Here is a 20,364-nt window from a genome sequence, read left to right on the forward strand (position 1 = left end):
TAGAGTGTAATGCGTGTTTAGTTTGTGCTTGAATAAAAGATGAAAACTACATAAGACATTGAGACAACTGGAGAATTTAGCATGCGGACTGGGGATTGGGTACAGGCTTCAATGTCATTACTTGGGTGAGTGGAAGAACGTACCTGTTCTTAAGGGACATCTGCTTAAGGATATACAAGGTTCGGGGGGGGGGGAAATATCTCCAAACGATATACTTTTATATCTATGCGTGTACATGTGTGCGCGTAGAGCAAGAAAAAAGTACATATGCTGTATATTTCAAAGAACATATAAAACCATGGATGTCAATATACTTCCCTTTAGGTGCGCTGACCATCTGCAGCTCCCGCGCTCCCCTTCCGGCCCCGCGGCGCTGGGAACTCCATTTCCCAAAAGGCCTTGTATTCCCGTGCATGCCCGTTTCCAGGCAGGAAAGCGAAGGGCCTTCTGGGAGGTGAAGTCCTGGGCGGCCGCTGGCCACCGGACGGAAGTGCGTAACGGAAGTGCTGGCGGCCGTGTGTAAGACGCGGCCGGGCGTGCGGACTATCGCGGGGCCTTCTCTGAGGAGGCTGCCTCAGTGGTGAGTGGTGTGTGGAGGAGCGGCGAGGGTGATTGTGAGGGATGGACAGGCGCCCTGGCCTGAGAGTGCTGGCGGTGGGAGTGAACGAGTGGGCGGGTGGGACCGTGAGGGAAACGCGAGCCCCGGTGGGTGCGGGCAGAGGCGCGCGCGGTGCGTGAGGGCGCTACCTCGCGTGTCTGGCCAGGTGTCACCGCTTATGCGCCCCTGGGAGGGGAGGGTCCTGTGCTGCAGGCCGAAGGAATGAGGGTCCACTGGAGGCTCTGTGAGCAAACCGCAAACCGTTCTCATGAAAGCAGGATGTCGGCAAACTGACAAACTGCGTCTGCCCCCAGAAAGAATGCTGGGGGCAGTCATGCCCCACATCCCGTGCTCCTTGAGGTTATCTACAGGAACATCTGGAACCTGTTGAACAAAGAAAGCAATTATGTGGGCCTGTGTTAAATCAAATAGCTGACCGACAGTTACCCCTTCCTCCCTATTCACTCTACCTAATAAATATGAAGGGCTGTAAAAGCTCAGGGCCCTTGTTCCCTAGAATCAAGGAGCCCCCTGACCCCTTCTTTCAAACAGATCCGTTTGTCTTTGTCTTCATTTCTGCCTTCGTCCTCCATTTGGTCCAGAGGCAACCCTGACAAGTAGTGCCCGACCAGGGACCTGAACGAGGAAGGTCTGCCAGAGCAGAGAAAGCGAAACTGATTAGAGGAACTAGGAACCCCTGGAAGGAAGAGTCTGCAGGTGGAGAATATAAGGTCAGTTCCCTGAGGAGTTTCTGAATCAGGGTAACATGGGGCAGAATTTGTCTTTTGAGGAGCAACATTATGTGCAGCTGCTTAAAGTTTTACTTAATCTGGTGCTCAGGTTAGTTCTCAAACATTAAGCTTTTACAGGAGGTTATTACACATAACCCATGGTTTCTGCAGACAGGTACCCTGGCTGTGGAAAATTGAGACCAAGTAGGAGAAGGATTGAAACGAGCTTATCAGAAAGCTCTTAAAGTGGCTCCTTCTGTTTTCTCTGCTTGGGGTTTGGTCTGTACTGTTCTCCTGCCATTGTCCCCTTCTTATTCTGCTGGACAGCAGGAGCTATGTTCTGAATCTCAAAAATGGAAAGAATCTTTTGTCTCACCAACAGCGCCTATTGAAAATGATAAACAGGAGAGGGAGGATGAGAACTGGCCTGTACTGCCCCCAGTAGCAGAAATAGAGATCCCAATACAAAAAATTCTGCATGCTGCAGCCATAGCTGGCGAGCCACTAGGACCTTGCGCTTTTCCTATCACCTTAAGGCCTGATCCAAATAATCCATAGCAGTTTATTCATGAACACACTCCAGTAAAATTTAAATTATTGAACTAATTAAAAGCTAGTGTGGTTACTAATGGAATACAGAGCCCATTTACTTTAGGATTGTTAGAATCTGTATTCAGCGCTGTGTGCTTCCCACCCTTGGATATAAAGCATTTAGCTTGCACTTGTTTGTCCGCTAGTGCATATCTGACATGGAATTTAAATTGGCAAGAAATGTGTGCAGACCAGGCTAGACAGAATCTTGCCGCTGGACATGGGAACATTACAGAGGAAATGCTGTTGGGTAGTGACTCTTATTCAGACCTGGTGCAACAATTGCACTTCCAGATGCCGCTTACCATCAGTGTGCCTTGGCTGCTAAGCATGCCTGGGCCACCATTCCTGAGAAAGGGGCCCCAGTATAATCTTTTCCGCATATCATGCAAAAATCACAAGAGCTCTATGCACAGTTTATTGCATGGTTACAACAGGCAGTGCAGCGTCAAATTCCTCATACTGCTGCTGCGAAAATGCTTACTTTGACCCTAGCTTTTGAAAATGCAAATGCAGATTGTAAATGTGCGTTAGCACCTGTGAGATGTACAAAGAGCTTGGGAAATTTTCTCAAAGCCTGTGAGGTGTGGGAACTGAACTCCATCGTTCAACAATGTTAGCTCAAGCAATGGCTAATTTAGTAGTGAACAAATCTGAAAAGGGCCAAGGGTTGAGCCCTAAAGTGGGAAAATGTTATAACTGTGGAAAAATTGGACATTTCAAAAAAGAATGCCATCAGACCTCTAGGCGGAAGGGATCTTATAATGCAGTACCTGCCCCCTCCCCAAACACACACACACACACACACACAAACACCAGGACTCTGCCCTTGCCATAATAAAGGAAATCATTGGGCTAATCAATATTGCTAAAAATTTCATCAGAATGGCACCCCGCTGTCAGGAAATGAAAATGGGGCCTGGGCCCAGCCCCTCAAACAATGAGGGCATTCCCCATCCAGGCCACAACCCGGCTACAGGGGTGGGTTCCTGGAGGAACATTGACTCCCTCTCCTCTGGAACACCCGGGAGTGCAGGATTAGATCGCCCAGTCAGAGAAAGGGTCACGTTAGTTGGAGGAGAGAAACCCACCAAAATTCCCACCGACATTTGGGGACCTTTGCCAACAGGATATAAAAGATTAATTTTAGGCCAAAGCCATCTTAACTTACAGGGCATTACTGTGGTCCCTGGGATTGTTGACTCTGATTATGAAAGAGAAATTCAAGTAATTGTAATGTCACAACATCTTTGGGTTTTTAAACCTGGGGAATATATTGCTCAGCTATTGCTTATTATTATTATTCTCTGCAAATTACGCCCTTCTTCACAAAAGGAGAAAACAGGAAATCAAGAATTTGGGAGTACAACTACACATGAAATTTACCTATCCCAACCCATAGCTTCTAATTGACCCACCTGTGCAGTGCAAATTAAAGGAAAGAAGTGCTATGGACGTGTGGACACGGGAGCAGATGTTTCAGTAATATCCAAAAACAGTTGACCCCCATCTTGGCCCCTGCAATTAACCTCTACATCCTTAGTGGGAGTAGGAACAGCTCAAAGTGTTCAACAGAGTGCTGAAATTTTACTTTGTCTCGGTCCAGATGGACAGCCATGTACTTTTCAACCTTATGTTGCAAATCTCTGGGGCTGAGATTTACTTACAGCATGGGATATGAGACTCACAAATGAAAAGTTTGATAATCCAGGATTTAAAATATTGAAGGAAATGTGATATCAGAGTGGGAAAGGCTTGGGAAAGTTCCTACAGGGAAACCCCAATCCAATATCAGTAACTGGGCAAACGGATAGGACAGGGCTAGGGCATCAGAATTTCTGATAGGGGTCATTGATACTTCTCCTCCACCCACTGCCTTGCCGCTAGAGTGGCTGACTGATAAACCTGTGTGGGTGGATCAATGGCCCCTATCACAGGCGAAACTGACTCAACTCCATCAGCTGGTAAGAAAGCAGTTGGATGCAGGCTGTACAAAAGAATCAGTTAGTGCTTGGAATTCACCAGTATTTGTGACCCCAAAAAAGTCAGGAAAATGGCAACTGCTGCATAATTTGAGAGTTAATGCACAAATTAAACCAGTGGGTGCATTACGGCAAGGTCTGCCATCCCCAGCAGCCATTCCAAAAGATTAGCCTCTTGTAGTAATAGATCTTAAAGACTGTTTTTTTACTATACCATTACACAAGAAGGACAAGCCTCAATTCGCCTTCTCTGTGCCTTCTGTTAATCAGAGAGAGCCTGTCTCTCATGATCAATGAAAAGTTTTATTACCCCAGGGCATGCTCAACAGTCCTATGTTATGTCAGCATTTTGTAGGAAAAGCATTGAAGGAGCCTCAGAATATGTTTCCCACCACCTACGTCATTCATTATATGGATAATGTTTTTTTTGGTCGCTCCTACAGATCAAGTATTATACCAGTTATTCAGAGAAATAAAATGGGCTTTAACTCAATGGAATCTCAAAATAGCTCCTGAAAAGGTGCAAACAACCTCCCCATACCAGTACTTAGGTACTATTGTTACTGAAAAAAGTATTTAGCCTTAGAAAGTAGCTCTTTGTAAGAACAAATTACAAACTCTGAATAACTTTCAACGGTTATTAGGGGATATTAATTGGCTGCGCCCAATGCTAGGTATTGCTCCTTATCAACTCACTCATCTTTATCAAACCCTCCAAGGAGATTCTTCATTAGATTCCCCTCAGCAACTTACTAAGGAGGCAGAAGCTGAATTACAGCTTGTAGAACAGATGTTTCAGCAACGACATGCCTCCCGGCTACAACCACAAAAGACTTTGCTTTTGTTTTTTCTTGCTACCCCTCATTCTCCAGCAGGACTTTTAGGTCAATTCATAGACAAAATTATAATGGTAATAGAATGAATTTTTTAATCCAAACAGTAAAATATTTGCAAGTTTATCTTTCTTTAGTCACACAATTTATAATAGGCAGGCATAGATAAAAAATGCTTACAGGATATTATCCTGATAAAATTATTGTTACCTTGGATTCCCAACAACAGGCTGAGGCCTGGAGGTGTCGACTGCATGGCAGATCACTTTCCCTGATTTTGTAGAAATAATAGATAACCATTATCCATCAGACAAAATTTTGCAATTTTATAAAATTCACCCTTTTATTCCCCCTGTGATTACTCATCACAAACCCATTTCAGGTGGACAGACCTATTTTACCGATGGCTCTTCCAAAACCTGCACAGCCATTTATGGACTTAAACATACTCAAATAATAAAGACCCCTAGAGTTTCAGTTCAGCACTCCGAATTAATGGCAGTTATTCAAGTTTTAAAGCTCAACCTTTATTTCCTATTGTCTGTAATTCAGCCTATGTTGTAAATGTAGCTAGTTGCATTAAAACTGCCACTGTCAAGAGCACCTTAAAACCAGAACTGCTCAACCTATTTCTGAGACTCCAGAAAGCTGTTTGCTCTCATGCTGCCCCTTTTCATATTTCTTGTATCTGATCTCACACGCAATTTCCTGGGCCACTATCTCTAGGTAATGATAGAGCAGATAAATTCATCAGTTCTATATTTCAATAAGCCCAAGCTTCCCATGCTTTACTGCATCAAAACACCTCTGCCCTTACTCGTTATGTGTCATCTGCCTCGCAGCCAGGTTCGAGCTGTTGTACAAGCCTGCCCCACTTGCCAGCATATCCCTGGTGTTGCACCCGTGGAAGGATGCAACCCATGAAGCTTGGCTCCGAATTAAATCTGGCAGATGAATGCTACATATAGAGAGAGAGCAGCCTTTGGCAAACTCCGCTATGTTCATGTAACTATAGATGCTTACTCCCATATATTACATGCCACATGCCAAACTGGGGAAACAGCTGGTCATGTCTGACGATATTGTCTGTCATCATTCGCCCATATACAGGTCCCTAAACAATTTAAAACTGACAGTGGACCTGCTTATGTTAGTCATGCTTTCCAAATTTTTTACAATTGTGGGCAATCAATCATAAAACAGGAATTCCATACAATTCCTGAGGGCAAGGCATTATTGAGCAGGCACACCAAACACTACAACGTATGCTGAAAAAACAAAAAGGGAGAATAGGAGACCAATTACCACCTCAAACAAAATTACATTTAGCCTTGTTTACTACTATTGTTTTTTTTTGTTTTTTTTGAGACGGAGTCTCGCTCTGTCGCCCAGGCTGGAGTGCAGTGGCCGGATCTCAGCTCACTGCAAGCTCCGCCTCCCGGGTTTACGGCATTCTCCTGCCTCAGCCTCCGGAGTAGCTGGGACTACAGGTACCCGCCACCGCGCCCGGCTAATTTTTGTATTTTTAGTAGCGGCAGGGTTTCACCGTTGTCTTGATCTCCTGACCTCGTGATCCACCCGCCTTGGCCTCCCAAAGTGCTGGGATTACAGGCATGAGCCACCGCGCCCGGCTGTCTTGTTTACTTTAAATTGTTTGACTCCTGGTATGGAGGGCAAGACTCCAGCAGAACGACACTGGCAAGTGCTAGAGGAAAAGAGGCAAGTTTATCCAAAAGTGTTATGGAAATCCCTGGAAGAGGGACAATGGAAAGGTCCGGTGGATTTGCTGACGTGGGGACGAGGGTATGCTTGTGTTTTACAGGAGATGGACAAACCGTGTGGATGCCCTCCAGGTGTGTGTGACCATGGAATGGGAGACCAGAGGGATCCATGGTATTCAACCATGGGCCTGTTCCCTCCAGTACGAGCCATGAGCCAGCGGAATCTGAATGCGAAGACAGAACGAGGGCCGACCGGAGTCACAATGACAGCCAACCCCATAACATGGGGACAGATCAAGAAAACCACACAGGAAGCTGAAAAACTGCTGGAGCGCCAGGGTCAGGCAAAAACCCCTGACTCCATGTTCTTGGCCATGCTAGCTGTAGTGTCCTGTGCGGTATGTTTCCCCTGTGTAGAGGCAGAAACATATTGGGTATATGTTCCTAACCCACCAGCAGTGCGATTGGTACTCTGGAGTGACGCTCCTCCTGAAATATATCATGATCAGGGAGCATGGGCACCAGGACCCCTAACTCCCCCTGACACAGAACAATAGCATCAATTACACCACCCCATTGGAAGGACTCCCTTTATGTATCACCATGGATATGTCACTCAACTGCAGCTGTCTTGCAGTCCAATCTTAGGCATGGTTAAATCACCACGGAAAAATTATGTATTCATTAGGCCTCAGCTCCATTAATGTTACTGGTGTGTTCACCAATCACTTCTGGCCCCATCACTCAAATTGTATTGATTATACGGAATGGGCTCCCTTTGATATTTCTCACCCCCCTCCTTGGACCCAGTGTCTTGGCCCCTTGGCCAGACAACTCTGTGTGAATGGGAAACATTGACTGGGGTTCCCTTGGCCATTTAGATGGGAAAGATGAAAATCAGATCTCTTGGCACAAACTTCACTGGCACTGGTGGCGGACCTTCAACACCTCTTCGCCACATCACACTGGGATTCAATCCCCCAGTTGACTGCACAACTTGCTTGGCACAGGACAGGCTTTAGCCCAGCCTTACCTTAGTGGCGTCATCTAGGAAAAAGAGGCCCAATTCAGGAATCAATATGGAAGGCAACACTCCCATTTATGAATAACAGCATCTGGGTCAGAACATTATCCAATAATAGTAATATTACTCAACACAGTTTTAATATCACCTTTGTAAAAAATATTACCAATTTATGGTTTGTGGGGTTTTTTGTTGTTGTGGTGGTTGTTTGAGATGGAGTCTTGCTGTGTCACCCAGGCTGGAGTGCAGTGGTGCGATCTCAGGTCACTGCAACCTCTGCCTCCCGGGTTCAAGCAGTTCTGTGCCTCAGCCTCCCGAGTAGCTGGGATTATAGGCGCCCACCACACCAGGCTATTTTTTGTTTTTTGTATTTTTAGTAGAAATGGGATTTCACCATCTTGGCCAGGCTGCTCTTGAACTCCTGACCTGGTGATCCACCTGCCTTGGCCTCCCAAAGTGCTGGGATTACAGGCGTGAGCCACCACGCCTGGCTGGTTTGTATTTTTAATTCCTATGTTTTTCTAGCATCTAAGAAGGAGCAACTCCAAGTAAACATCACCCAATTGACTTGTGACTCTTGTCAACTGTATCACTGCCTCAATCATTGCACAATACAAACACACAACATCCCCACTCTAATAATTCTGGGTCGTATCCCTGGGTTATGGATCCCTGTCAATTTGTCCAAACCTTGGGCTGCCACCCCTGCTTTACATTTTGTAAAACTCCTTACCCAGCTCACTCATTGTGCACATAAAGCCTTAAACATAGTAATTTTTACTGTAATCTCAGTCACACTAATAACCTCGGTTGTGGTGTCCTCAGTAGCACTACATAGTTCTATTCAAACAGCCCAATATGTAGAAAATTGGACACGTACAGCCAACCAGGCATGGATGCTTCAAAATAAAATTAATACCGAATTACAAACAAAGGTAGCAGTGTTAAAGACTACTGTTCTGTGGCTGGGAAAGCAGGTACAAAGTTTGCAATTGCAGAAGCAATTGCACTGTCATTTCAATCATATTCATATTTGTGTGATCAATTTGGAATAGAACCAAAGTAAATATCCATGGAACCTTGTAAAAGCTCATTTGCAGGGAGCTTTTACATCCAATATTACTTTTGATATCAGTAACTTACAGAGTAAAATTCTTAACTTGAATAAGCAAACTCAAAAATAACAGCCCTCTTTTAGAAGCTTAAACAGAATTCCAGCAGGACTTAGATAGCCTCAACCCCTGGACCTACTTAAACATAACCTCAATGTCTCTTTTAGAAGAATAATGTTGTTATGTCTCTGTTTTTTTGCTTATAGTCTATAGGATCAGGTGAACCACCAACCAGCAATTGAAAGCTGCACAGCCTGAAATTACCTTTATTCAATTAATGCAAAAACAAAAAGGGGGAGATGTTGGAGGCCGAAGGAATGAGGGTCGTGACCAACTCAATATACCACTGGAGGCTCTATGAGCGAACAGCAAACTGTTCTCATGAAAGCAAGATGCTGGCAAACTGACAAACTGTGTCTGCCACCAGAAGGAATGCTGGGGGCAGTCATGTCCCAGGTCCCATGCTCCTTGAGGTTATCTACAGGAACATCTAGAACCTGTTGAACAAAGAAAGCAATCATGTGGGCCTGTGTTAAATAGCTGACTGACAGTTACCCCTTCCTCCCTATTCACTCTACCTAATAAATATGAAGGGCTGTAAAAGCTCAGGGCCCTTGTTCCCTAGAATCAAGGAGCCCCCTGACCCCTTCTTTCAAACAGATCCTTTTGTCTTTGTCTCATTTCTGCATTCATCCTCCTTCATTCGGTCCAGAAGCAACCGTGACAGTCCTGCATGTGTTGATGCCACCTGTCTGTGCAGGTGTGACCTCAGGTTTGTGAGTATCCCTTATACTTGTTATCATCACTGCCTATTTGCTCTTCCTCCAGCCTCTGGCAACCACTAATCCACGTTATGTGTCTAGATTTGCCTCTTCTGGATACTTCATATAAATGAAGTTATACAATATGTGGTTTCCTGTGTCTGGCATTTTACCACTGAACATGTTTTCAGAGTTCATCCATGTTGTAGCATGTATCAGTTTTTCATTCTTCTTTATGGCTGAATAATACTCCATTGTAGGCCGGGCGCGGTGGCTCATGCCTGTAATCCCAGCACCTTAGGAGGCCGAGGTGGGCGGATTATGAGGTCAGGAGATCGAGACCATCCTGCCTAACACAGTGAAACCCTGTCTCTACTAAAGAATACAAAAAATTAGCCAGGCGTAGTGGCGAGTGCCTACAGTCCCAGCTACTCGGGAGGCTGAGGCAGGAGAATGGCGTGAACCCAGGAGGCAGAGGTTGCAGTGAGCTGAGATTGTGCCACTGCACTCCAGCCTGGGTGACAGAGCAAGACTCCGTCTCAAAAAAAAAAAAAAAATACTCCATTGTACGGATATACCACAGTTTGTTTACTCATTCTAGACGTTGGGGTTGTTGCCAACTCTTCTGATATTATAAATGCTACTGCTGTGAACATTCATGTACAGGTGTTTGTGTGGATGTATATTTTTAATTTGGGAAGGGGATGCCATGGGTGGGACCTAGGCTTGTGAAGAGCCTGGCCTGGGTGTATCTCTCTGTCCCAGGAGCGCCTGTGTGTATGGCCGTGACCACACCCTCTCCTTGCTGCCTGTGCTCATTAGCCGTACTTCATTTCCAGAATCCCAGGCCTGGGCCCCTGAAGTCAAAGCCAGGAGCCTAGAGCTGCACTGGTGTGTAGGATCAAAGAGAAGGTGGCAGTGGCCCTGGAAACAAACCTGTCTCTGCAAGAGTCACTAGCAACCTGGGACCTCTGCCCAGGACTGAGACCTCAGGTGCCCCCTACCCTGTAGCTGCTGAGGCCAAGCAATGTGGAGACAGAGCAGTGGGTGAGGTGATGGAGCCTGAGGTGCCAGGTGAGGTAGATGGTGGGGTGGCAGTCACAGTGGTATAGGGGGCAGGTATGGGGCTAGATATTTTCAGAAACCAGATATCCCTCTAAAACACACTCTGCTTCCGCTTCCTTCATTCCACTGCCCTGCCTTCCTCAGCCTGCTCTAAGCCACTACCTCCTCACAGTTCTCCTGCTTCCCATTGCCCCCTTCATCACTCTCCACTCAGCATTGGGTAGAGAGGGTCTTTTACCCCTGACTGGTGAGGCCACCCCTCACTTTAAACCCTCCATCACTGCCCAGGCCATCAGAGTATGGTTGGCAAACTCTTCTGTAAAACACAAGCAGCAGGCTGGGTGCAGTGGCTCATGCCTGTAATCCCAGCACTTTGGGAGGCCAAGGCAGGTGGATCACCTGAGGTCAGGAGTATGAGACCAGCCTGGCCAACATGGTGAAACCCTGTCTCTACTAAAAACACAAAACTAGCTGGGCGTGGTGGTGCATGCCTGTAATCCCAGCTACTCAGGAGGCTGAGGCAGGTGAATCGCTTGATCCCAGGAGGTAGATATTGTGGTGAGCCGAGATTGCACCATTGCACGCCAGCCTGGGCAACAAGAGCGAAACTCTCTCAAAAACCAAACAAACAAAAAACCAAGCAGCAAATGTTGTCAGCTTTGTAGGCTCAGAGGGAAAACCAAAGATGTTACCAAGGTACCTATCTAACAAGAGAAAAACACATGTCCATACATTTTATTAATAAAATCCAAAGCTTCATTAAGTGTAATTCATTCCTTAAATTAATCAATGAGCAAAAAGCTTTTCACAAGAGGTTTCATTTTATACATAGGAAACAGACCCCAAGGGATGTGAGCAGCACAGAATCACAGCAGAGAGTGGTGAAGATTTGATCCTAGATCTGACAGACTACCATCATACTTGCCATTCTCAGCTTAGGAATAAGATGGGGAGGAAGGTGTAGGTACTGGGCAAATCAGGGCCCAAAGAGTCTGTTCAGTAGTCTTGCCTCTGTGGGAAGGAACAAAAGACCCCACATCTGCCCTTCCTTCCTGGGAGTCTCTGTTAGGACCTGAATTCAGTACAGCTGGAATGATCAATTTTTCTCTCTTTAGAGCACTCACCCACTTGACATCTCACTTTGTTCTCACATAGTCCTCATATAGGTATCCTGTGGCTGCTGTCCTTGAAACCTGATAGCATGGAGCTGAGGCCTCAGACTATAACAGGGCACATAATTTTGCATGAAGTTCAAGAAGAGGCTGGGCTGGGCATGGTGGCTCATGCCTGTAATCCTAGCACTTTGGGGGGCCGAAGAGAGTAGATCACCTGAGCTCAGGAATTCGAGACCAGCCTGGCCAACATGGCGAAACTCTGTCTTTACTAAAAACACAAAAATTATCCCGGCATGGTGGCAGGTGCCTATAATCCCAAGCTACTTGGGAGGCTGAGGCAGGAGAAGCGCTTGAATCCGGGTGACAGAGCCTCTAATAAGCCGAGATAGAACCATTCCACCCCAGCCTGGACGACAGAGGGAAACTCCGTCAAAAAAAAAAAAAAAAAAAAAAAAAAAAAATTAAAATTAAAAAAAAATTAGGCTGGGACACCTTTTCCGGAAGGGCTACTTACTACAGGGGAGCTGTCTAAGGTGCTGAAATGTCCTAGCCCTGCGCCGTCCAATATGGTAGGTATGATTAAATTCAAATAAAATTACAAGTTCCATTTCCCAGTCAGACTAGCTATGTTTCTAGTACTCAGGAGCTACATGGGGCTGATGGTGCCATATTAGACAGCACAACTCCAGAACTTTTCCATCCTCACAGAGCATTCTAGAGTTCAATTTGAATGCTAGTTACACAGGGCTGTGCATTTACCAAATTCACTAAGCTGAGCACTTGTACTTCTGTAAAACATGTATATGTAATTTTGAAAGCACAAAGTTTCACATCTCCGCCTGCCAGTCACTTTACCAAACAACCTTTGGTTTAACTTCTCTGTGCCCCAGTTTCCCAACCTGTAAAAGACAGTAATGATAATACCTCCCCTTTGATTGGTTGAGAGTACCAGCAAAGGTGTTTGCTGGCTGGCCTGACCTGCAGGAGGTGCTCAGGAAAGGGGAGCTGCTGCTGTCATTTGGTGGAAGTGGGTCCCCTTATTTGGCTACCAGGGCCTGAACACTGCCACATTCCAACACATCGTCCCCATGTTAAGGAACTCAGCATCACATAGCAAGTCCTTGAGAAGCCCAAAGCCAGAGGCAATGTGGGGGCAGCAGCACAGGTGGCTGTGGCTGCCTATGAAGACCCAGCCTAGGTCCAGAGGAGGTACCCAGATGAGGTGGGGTGTCTGTGTCCGGGGCTTTATTATTTAAGAGGCAAGTCAGGGCACAGGTCTGCCCAAGCATCAAGTCAGGAATCCTCATCTTTCTGTGTAGACCCCAAGACCCCAGTGGCCCCCTTGCCTTCCTGGGAATTCAGAACAGAAGGAGAGTGTGCAAAAGTGGCGTGAGCTCCTCTGCCTCATCGCACGGGCACCCCTCTTCCTCGAGCCTCGCACAGCCAAACTGATATCAGCCGTCATGCAGGGGACATCCTCGCCTCGACCTTCCCCGCAGGATCTGCCCTCGCATCAGCAGGCCCGCCATCGCACGGGCACCCTCGGCCTTCACGCCGGGCTTATCGAAGTATCCGCACGGTAAGTCATCTGACCTCTTTGGACGCCCTCAGCCCTCTGCGGTGCCCTCGGCCTCCACGGGCATCAATAAATATCACTGACCGCCCTCGGTACTCACTGCACCTGCGGACGCCCTCGGTATCACGTACGCCCCCGGCCCTCACGGGCGCTCTCGGTATCGCACGGGCACCATAACCTCGGTATCACGCGACCGCCTCGGCCTCCGCACGGGCGTTCTCCAGGCCCACTCACGGGCGCCTCGAAGCCCTGCACGGGCGCAGCCTGATTTCTCTCAGCCGCGACCACATCCCCATCACCTCGGACGGAAGAAGGCATTTCCTCGTGACTGTCTTTTGCACGCAGTCAGATGACGAACGACATAACGCATGTTACGTCCGCGCACTCGTGACCGGCCGCGCCGCGCAGGCTGGCGGCGTATCGCCCTCGGTATCACGGACGCCCATCGCGCCGAATATCGCACTGTGCACGCCATATCAATTTTCTGCGCACGATGCGCCCATCAGGATCTCTTCCTGGGCTGAACATCAACCATCGGTATCGCACAGACCTCATCAGTTCCTCCTTTGATGCCTCGATCCTCGCGGGACTTCGCATCGACCTCACGGTAAGCCTATTATCGCCCCACCTCTACGAATGCGCCCTCAATTATCACACCGTGCCCTCATCGATACACCTGCTGGACGCCATCAATTTATCCCAAAGGGCCGCATCGACCTCCACACGATACTATCGTTGCACTCTCGCGGTTGCCCTCGGTATCACTGGGGCCTCATTTCAGGCCACTCCGCGCAGGACTTATCAGGTACTCGCACCGGACCTCGACATCGGTATCGCGCGACATCAGTATCGCACGGTAACCTGGTTCTCGATACCGGTGTTTTGGACTTTTTCGCCTTTTATCGGTATCTTTGTTACTTATCGGTATCTGCTGGAGACGTACCGCATCGACCCTCGCACGTGGCCTATTGACCCTCGCGCCACTTTTGACCACCCTCGGCCTCTACTTTGGTGCGCCCTCGGTATCGGCCTCCGCACAATGCCCTCGCCCTCATTACATCACGGGCGCCCTCCATTATCACACGGGCGCCTTCCCATCGGTATCGATGCCTCTTTGGGCTTATCAATTTGCCACGGACTTATTCGGGATATCGTGTGATACATCCTCTCGCTTTTTATCGGACATTATTTTTCCGCCAGTATCTGCGCAGGCGCATTCACGCACTCATTATCGCACGGTAGCCTCCTTGCCTTGCCCTCTCGCACGGGCGCATCGCGCATCGGTATCGCGCGATGTACGCGCCAGGTACTCCGGCGTTCCAGTCTTCCTCAGCCTTCACACTTCTCTCACCTCCACGTCCCGCCTCGCGCATCCCCTGCTGCTCTCCCACTCAGCGTCACCTCAGTCCCACAAAGGCGGGGCTGCGATCCCGTGGCCCGCGTGCTGACCAACGACAACTATAATTCCCAGCAGGCGCCGCGCCTGGGTACGCTTGAGCTTCCGGAGGACGCCGGGAATTGTAGTCCTGGCGGGCGTAGGCCCGTGGGGCGTGCTGGGAGCTGTGGTCCGGGGTGGCGGGCGCGCAAGCTGGCTCGTCTCTGCGGGCAGCTCCGGAAGGGTCCGCCGGCTGTGCTGGTGAGGTGGGTTTCGGGGGTGTTCTCCGCCCTGGTCCAGGTCAAAGGGGAGTACAGCAGGTCCAGAAGCCGCGAACGTCTGGGGTGGCCAGAGCAAGATGCGGGGTACCTCCCAGCGGATAGAGTGAGAGGCTGACTAGGGGCCGTGAATAGACGGACTGCGAGTGCCGGACACACGCGCAGAGGATGTGACGGACTGACGGACCCGGTGTGGACGGACCGGGTGTGCACGGACCGACGGACCCAGTGTAGACGCACTCACGGACTGAATGTGGTGCGGACTGACACACTGAGTGCCGGACGGACCGACGGAGAGAGTGTCGGACCGACGGAGAGAGTGTCGGACCGACGGAGAGAGTGTCGGATGGACTGATTGACCGGTGTGGGGCGGGCGAAGTGTGGAGCAGGCGGACAGACAACAGATAAAATGTAGAACCAGTGGCCTGGGAGGGTGTGGGACGGACCCGTTATTGTGTCTGATAGGCAGTTCTGTGTCTGACACCTCCTGTGTGTGTATCTGACGGGTTGGAGTGTGTGATTCTGATAGGTTGCGTGTAACACTAACCACGGAGTGTGTGACTGACAGAGATGGTTGCCCTTTGAGACTTTGCAGATGGGTTGTGAGATACTGTAAGTGAGAGGGTGAGTGTGTGACGGTGTGATTTCAAGTGTGACTGATATTCTTTATGTGTCCTTGAGATAGTGACTAAGATTATGAATGACTCTGATCAGAATAATACTGTGTGATGGAAATGCTGCGAGGGCCTGTGTTTGTGTCTGTTTTTGAGACAGAGTCTCGCTCTGTCGCGCAGGCTGGAGTGCAGCGGTGCAATCTCGGCTCACTGCAACGTCGGCCTCCCGGGTTCAAGCGATTATCCTGCCTCAGCCTCCGGAGTAGCTGGGATTACAGGCGCCCGCCACCACACTTGGCTAATTTTTGTATTTTTGGTAGAGACGGGGTTTCACCATCTTGGTCAGGCTGCTCCGGAACTCCTGACCTCAGGTGATCCACCCGCCTAGGCCTCCCAAAGCGCTGAGATTACAGGCTGAGCCACCATGCCTGGCCAGGCCTGTGTTTATTTGACTGATTATAGGTGACATTGAGATATTTCCTGTGTCTGGGTATTTTGAAGGCTATGGCTGACAGACCGTACCTGAGATAATATGTGTTAATATATGATTGACTGAGATTTTTATCAGGGAGACTAAAACTTGGGCTATCCACAAACAGTTTACCAAGCATATGAGAGAGGATTTATGCTTTGCCATGTCTGCAGCTGAAATTGGGCGACTATTGGTCATTCAGCTGGGCTTACGGATATGTCGCCCAGTGTGTGCTTATGTGTAGCAGGGGGCTATGGAATCCATACATCTACTGCATGTTTACTGTGCACCAGGCCTGTGCTGGACACTTGTAATAAATCGCCTCACATAATCTCATAGCAACCCTCTGAGGTAGGTACCATTATCAGGCTAGGTATAAGCCATGTGTGAGAAATGAAAAGAACCACCCTCCTTGGTTGGTCAAGCAGCTGTGGATGGGGAACCTCATCCTGATAGGAGTTGAGGTTGGCTGATGAGGCTGAGGAAGTTTCACATACATGTATTTCAGAGACTGTCATGAGGGATTTCTCCAGAACAGGTGTTCCAGGGGTGCAAAAGAGAATCTGGAAGCTGTTGCTGCATGTATTGTCATCCCTGACACCCATGCTCCTCCTTCCCCTCCCCTTCCCCAGATGATTCCCTGCATTCGTGGGTGACCATGCTTAGCCTTTCCTGGTCATTCCATTTGCTTAATGCCTGTTTATTGTGAACCTGCTATAGGGCAAGTCCTGTGTACTGTGGCTCCAGGACAATCCAGCCTCTCTGAGGAAACAGTACAGAGCTAGCGAAGAGTTACCCAGGGCACTCTGGGAAGAGGACTTAGACTAATACCAGGTATCTGGGATGACACCTGAAGAAAGTGGCAGCTGAGATGAGGCCTAGAGAGCCCAGAGGAATCAGTCAGAGAGGGATTTCAGAACTCAAGAACAGCAGGGGCAACAAGGGGTTTAGGAAGGCTATGAGAGACCCAAGAGAACTTTACAGTGCAGTGAAGGGGCTTAAACACAGCTTTGCCAGAGGTTGCCAGAGGTCACCAGCTGTCACCAAAAGGTTTCAGGATTGGGGTCTTGTTTTAGAGTAACATTCTCTTCTTCCTGTGCCCAAGGCCTTTGCTCTTTCTCAGGCCTCCTGCATCTCTGTCCAGGGTGACTTCCTTGAGCAGAGACTCCAAGCACACTGAGTGTCCTGGCTGACATTGAAGGAAAGGAAACAGAAGAACTGCAAATACTTAAAACTGTGGGAGTCGTGGATGGGAGACGGAGAGGCTAAGTCTTTGAGTAAGGAGTAGTGTGTGGCCAAAGCAAAGTGTTGAGGTCTCCTAGGAGAGGTTACACTTAATTTAGGGTATTCTTCCTGACTATAAGAGAAAACAAGTTCACTGTGGGAAGTAGAGAATGTCGAGAAAAGTAATACAGTAGTCACCCCTTGTGTTCAGTTTTGGTGAGTATAGTACAATATTTTGAGAAAGACCACATTCATATAGCTTTTATTACAGTATATTGTTATAATTGTTCTATTTTATGAGTCATTGTTAATTTCTTACTATGGCTAACTTATGAACTTTATCATGGGTATATATGTATAAGAAAAAATATAAGTCTAAGTCCTCTTCCCAGAGTGCCCTGGGTAACTCTTCGCTAGCTCTGTACTGTTTCCTCAGAGAGGCTGGGCTGTCCTGGAGCCAGAGTACTATCCATGGTTTCAGGCATCCACTGGAGGGTCTTGGAACACATCCCCTGCAGATAAGGGGAACTACCATAGTATATAATACCTTGGTAAGGATGTAGAGAAATTGGAACCTTCATCCACAGCTGGTGGGAATGCAAAATGGTACAGCCAATTTGCAAAACAGCCTGGCAGTTTCTTAAAAAGTTAAGCATAGGCTGGACTCGGCCAGGCGCAGTGGCTCATGCCTGTAATCCCAGCACTTTGGGAGGCTGAGGCGGGCGGTACATGAGGTCAGGAGATTGAGACCATCCTGGCTAACACGGTGAAACCCCATCTCTACTAAAAATACAAAAAAAAATAGCTGGGCATGGTGGCAGCCGCCTGTAGTCCCAGCTACTCGGGAGGCTGAGGCAGGAGAATGGCGTGAACCCGGGAGGCAGAGCTTGCAGTGAGCCGAGATCACACTATTGCACTGCAGCCTGGGCAGCAGAGCAAGACTCCATCTCAAACAAAAAACCAAAAAAAAAAGTTAAGCATAGAGTTATTGTATCCAGGAATTCCACTCCTAGGTGTATACCTAGGAGAATTGAAAACATTTGCCAATACAAAAACTTGTACGCTACTATTGATAGCAGCAATTTTCAGAATAGCCAAAAAGTAGAAACAACCAAATGTCCATCAATTGATGAATGGATTAACAAAATGTAGTATACGTATACAATGAAATATTATTTAGTTATGGAAAGGAATGAAGTACTGATAACATGCCTCATCTTAGCTGCCACTTTCTTCAGGTGTCATCCCAGATACCTGGTACTAGTCTAAGTCCTCTTCCCAGAGTGCCCTGGGTAACTCTTCGCTAGCTCTGTACTGTTTCCTCAGAGAGGCTGGGCTGCCCTGGAGCCACAGTACACAGGACTTGCACTATAGCAGGTGCACCATACACAGGCATTAAGCAAATGGAATGACTAGGAAAGGCGGAGCATGGTTACCCATGAATGTAGGGAATCATTGGCAGAGGGGGGATGACAGTAATTTTAATGAACATTTTCAAGTTCATTAACACTTTTTTTTTCTTTTTCTTTTCTTCTTCTTCTTCTTCTTTTTTTTTTTTTTTTTTGTGACAGTCTTACTCTGTCACCCAGACTGGAGTGAAGTGGCATGATCTCAGCTCACTGCAACCTCCACCTCCCAGGTTCAAGCAATTCTCATGCCTTAGCCTCCCAAATAACTGGGACTACAGGCACCTGCCACAATGCCTGACTATTTTTGCATTTTTAGTAGAAATGGGGTTTTGCTGTGTTGGCCAGGCTGGTCTTGAACTCCTGGCTTCAAGTAATCCGCCCCACCTTGGTCTCCCAAAATGCTGAGATTATAGGTGTGAGCCACCGCGCCTAGCCCATTAAAATGTTTTTTTTGTTTGTTTTTTTTTTTTTTTTTTGACGGAGTCTTGCTCTGTCGCCCAGGCTGGAGTGCAGTGGCCGGATCTCAGCTCACTGCAAGCTCCGCCTCCCGGGTTCACGCCATTCTCCTGCCTCAGCCTCCCAAGTAGCTGGGACTACAGGCGTCCGCCACATCGCCCGGCTAGTGTTTTTTTTTGTATTTTTTAGTAGAGACGGGGTTTCACCGTGTTAGCCAGGATGGTCTTGATCTCCTGACCTTGTGATCCACCCGTCTCGGCCTCCCAAAGTGCTGGGATTACAGGCTTGAGCCACCGCGCCTGGCCTTAAAATGTTTTTTAATGAACCTAAAATACAGCTGGTCATGGTGGCGGGCGCCTGTAGTCCCAGCCACTCCAGAGGCTGAGGCAGGAGAATGGTGTGAACCCGGGAGGCAGAGCTCAAAGTGAGCCGAGACTGTGCCACTGCACTGTAGCCTGGGCAACAGAGCGAAACTCTGTCTCAAAACAAAAAAAGAACCTAAAATACATACATACTCAGTGAAAGAAGCGAGACACAAAATATAATATATTTTATGATCCTATTGATATGAAATGCCAAGAATAGACAAATCAATAACCACAGAAGTATATTAGTAGTTGGCAGGGGCTGGGAGGAAGGGAAATGGGGAGTGACTTCTAATAAGTTTCATTTTAGGATGATGAAAATTGTCTGGAATTAGATTTTGGTGATAGCTGCACAACTTTGTGAATATATTAAAACCACTAAAAGGGGAAATTTTATGGTATGTGAATTATATAATTATATATATATATATATATGTATATACACACATACATACACACTTTTTTTTTAAGTAAAAAAATCAGGGTGACTTCATAGCCCCACAACCTGGGAGGAACCTACCACGTATAGGACAACTTAATACTTTCCAGTGTTTTTAATGCCTTTTTTGGGGGAGGTGGGAGTGGTATAGCAAAGACAGGTCTCAATTCTCTATGCAGTTTTTCATTCTGAGTCTTTTTTTTTGAGATGAAGTCTTGCTCTGTCGCCCAGGCTGGAGTACAATGGCACAATCTCGGTTCACTGCAACCTCTACCTCCCAGGTTCAAGCGATTCTCCTGTCTCAGCCTCCTGAGTAGCTGAGATTATAGGCATCCGCCACCATGCCCAGCCAATTTTGGTATTTTTGGTAGAAACAGGGTTTCTCCATGTTAGCCAGGCTGGTCTCGAACTCCTGACTTCGTGATCCACCTGCCTCAGCCTTCCAAAGTGCTGGGATTACAGGCATAAGCCACTGTGCCTGGCCCATTCTGACTCTTTTACTTAACACTATCGCATAAGCATTTTCTCATATCATTAAGAACATTAACTTTTTGGCAAGGCATGGTGGCTCACGCTGTAATCCCAACACTTTGGGAGGTCGAGGTGAGGATCACTTGAGGATC

At 47.7% G+C, this 20,364-nt stretch overlaps 1 protein-coding gene and 2 long non-coding RNA genes across 4 annotated transcripts in view; 2 read left to right on the forward strand and 1 right to left on the reverse strand.

Moving 5' to 3' along the window:
* On the reverse strand, window positions 1–14,886 carry LOC110741969. Its single transcript, XR_004180246.1, has 2 exons — window positions 14,461–14,886; window positions 1–5,006 (listed from the first exon to the last, which is right to left on the reverse strand). It is a non-coding gene; the product is annotated as an uncharacterized LOC110741969 (long non-coding RNA).
* LOC108583330 lies at window positions 472–9,253 on the forward strand. 2 transcript variants are annotated; one of them, XR_001897868.3, is made up of 4 exons: window positions 472–580; window positions 1,201–1,329; window positions 6,558–6,854; window positions 8,799–9,253. It is a non-coding gene; the product is annotated as an uncharacterized LOC108583330 (long non-coding RNA). The 2 variants fall into 2 exon arrangements; XR_001897869.3 differs by having other exon boundaries at window positions 487–580; window positions 1,151–1,329.
* ZSCAN22 (zinc finger and SCAN domain containing 22) overlaps window positions 14,663–20,364 on the forward strand; it is a 16,858-nt gene continuing 11,156 nt past the window's right edge. The window contains exon 1 of the mRNA XM_009195527.4: window positions 14,663–14,750. The gene's annotated coding sequence lies outside the window, so the exon portion shown is untranslated. The remainder of the gene's footprint in view (window positions 14,751–20,364) is intronic.

This window comes from Papio anubis, chromosome 20 (genome assembly GCF_008728515.1).
Source record: "Papio anubis isolate 15944 chromosome 20, Panubis1.0, whole genome shotgun sequence".
Classification (NCBI taxonomy): Eukaryota; Metazoa; Chordata; class Mammalia; order Primates; family Cercopithecidae; genus Papio; species Papio anubis.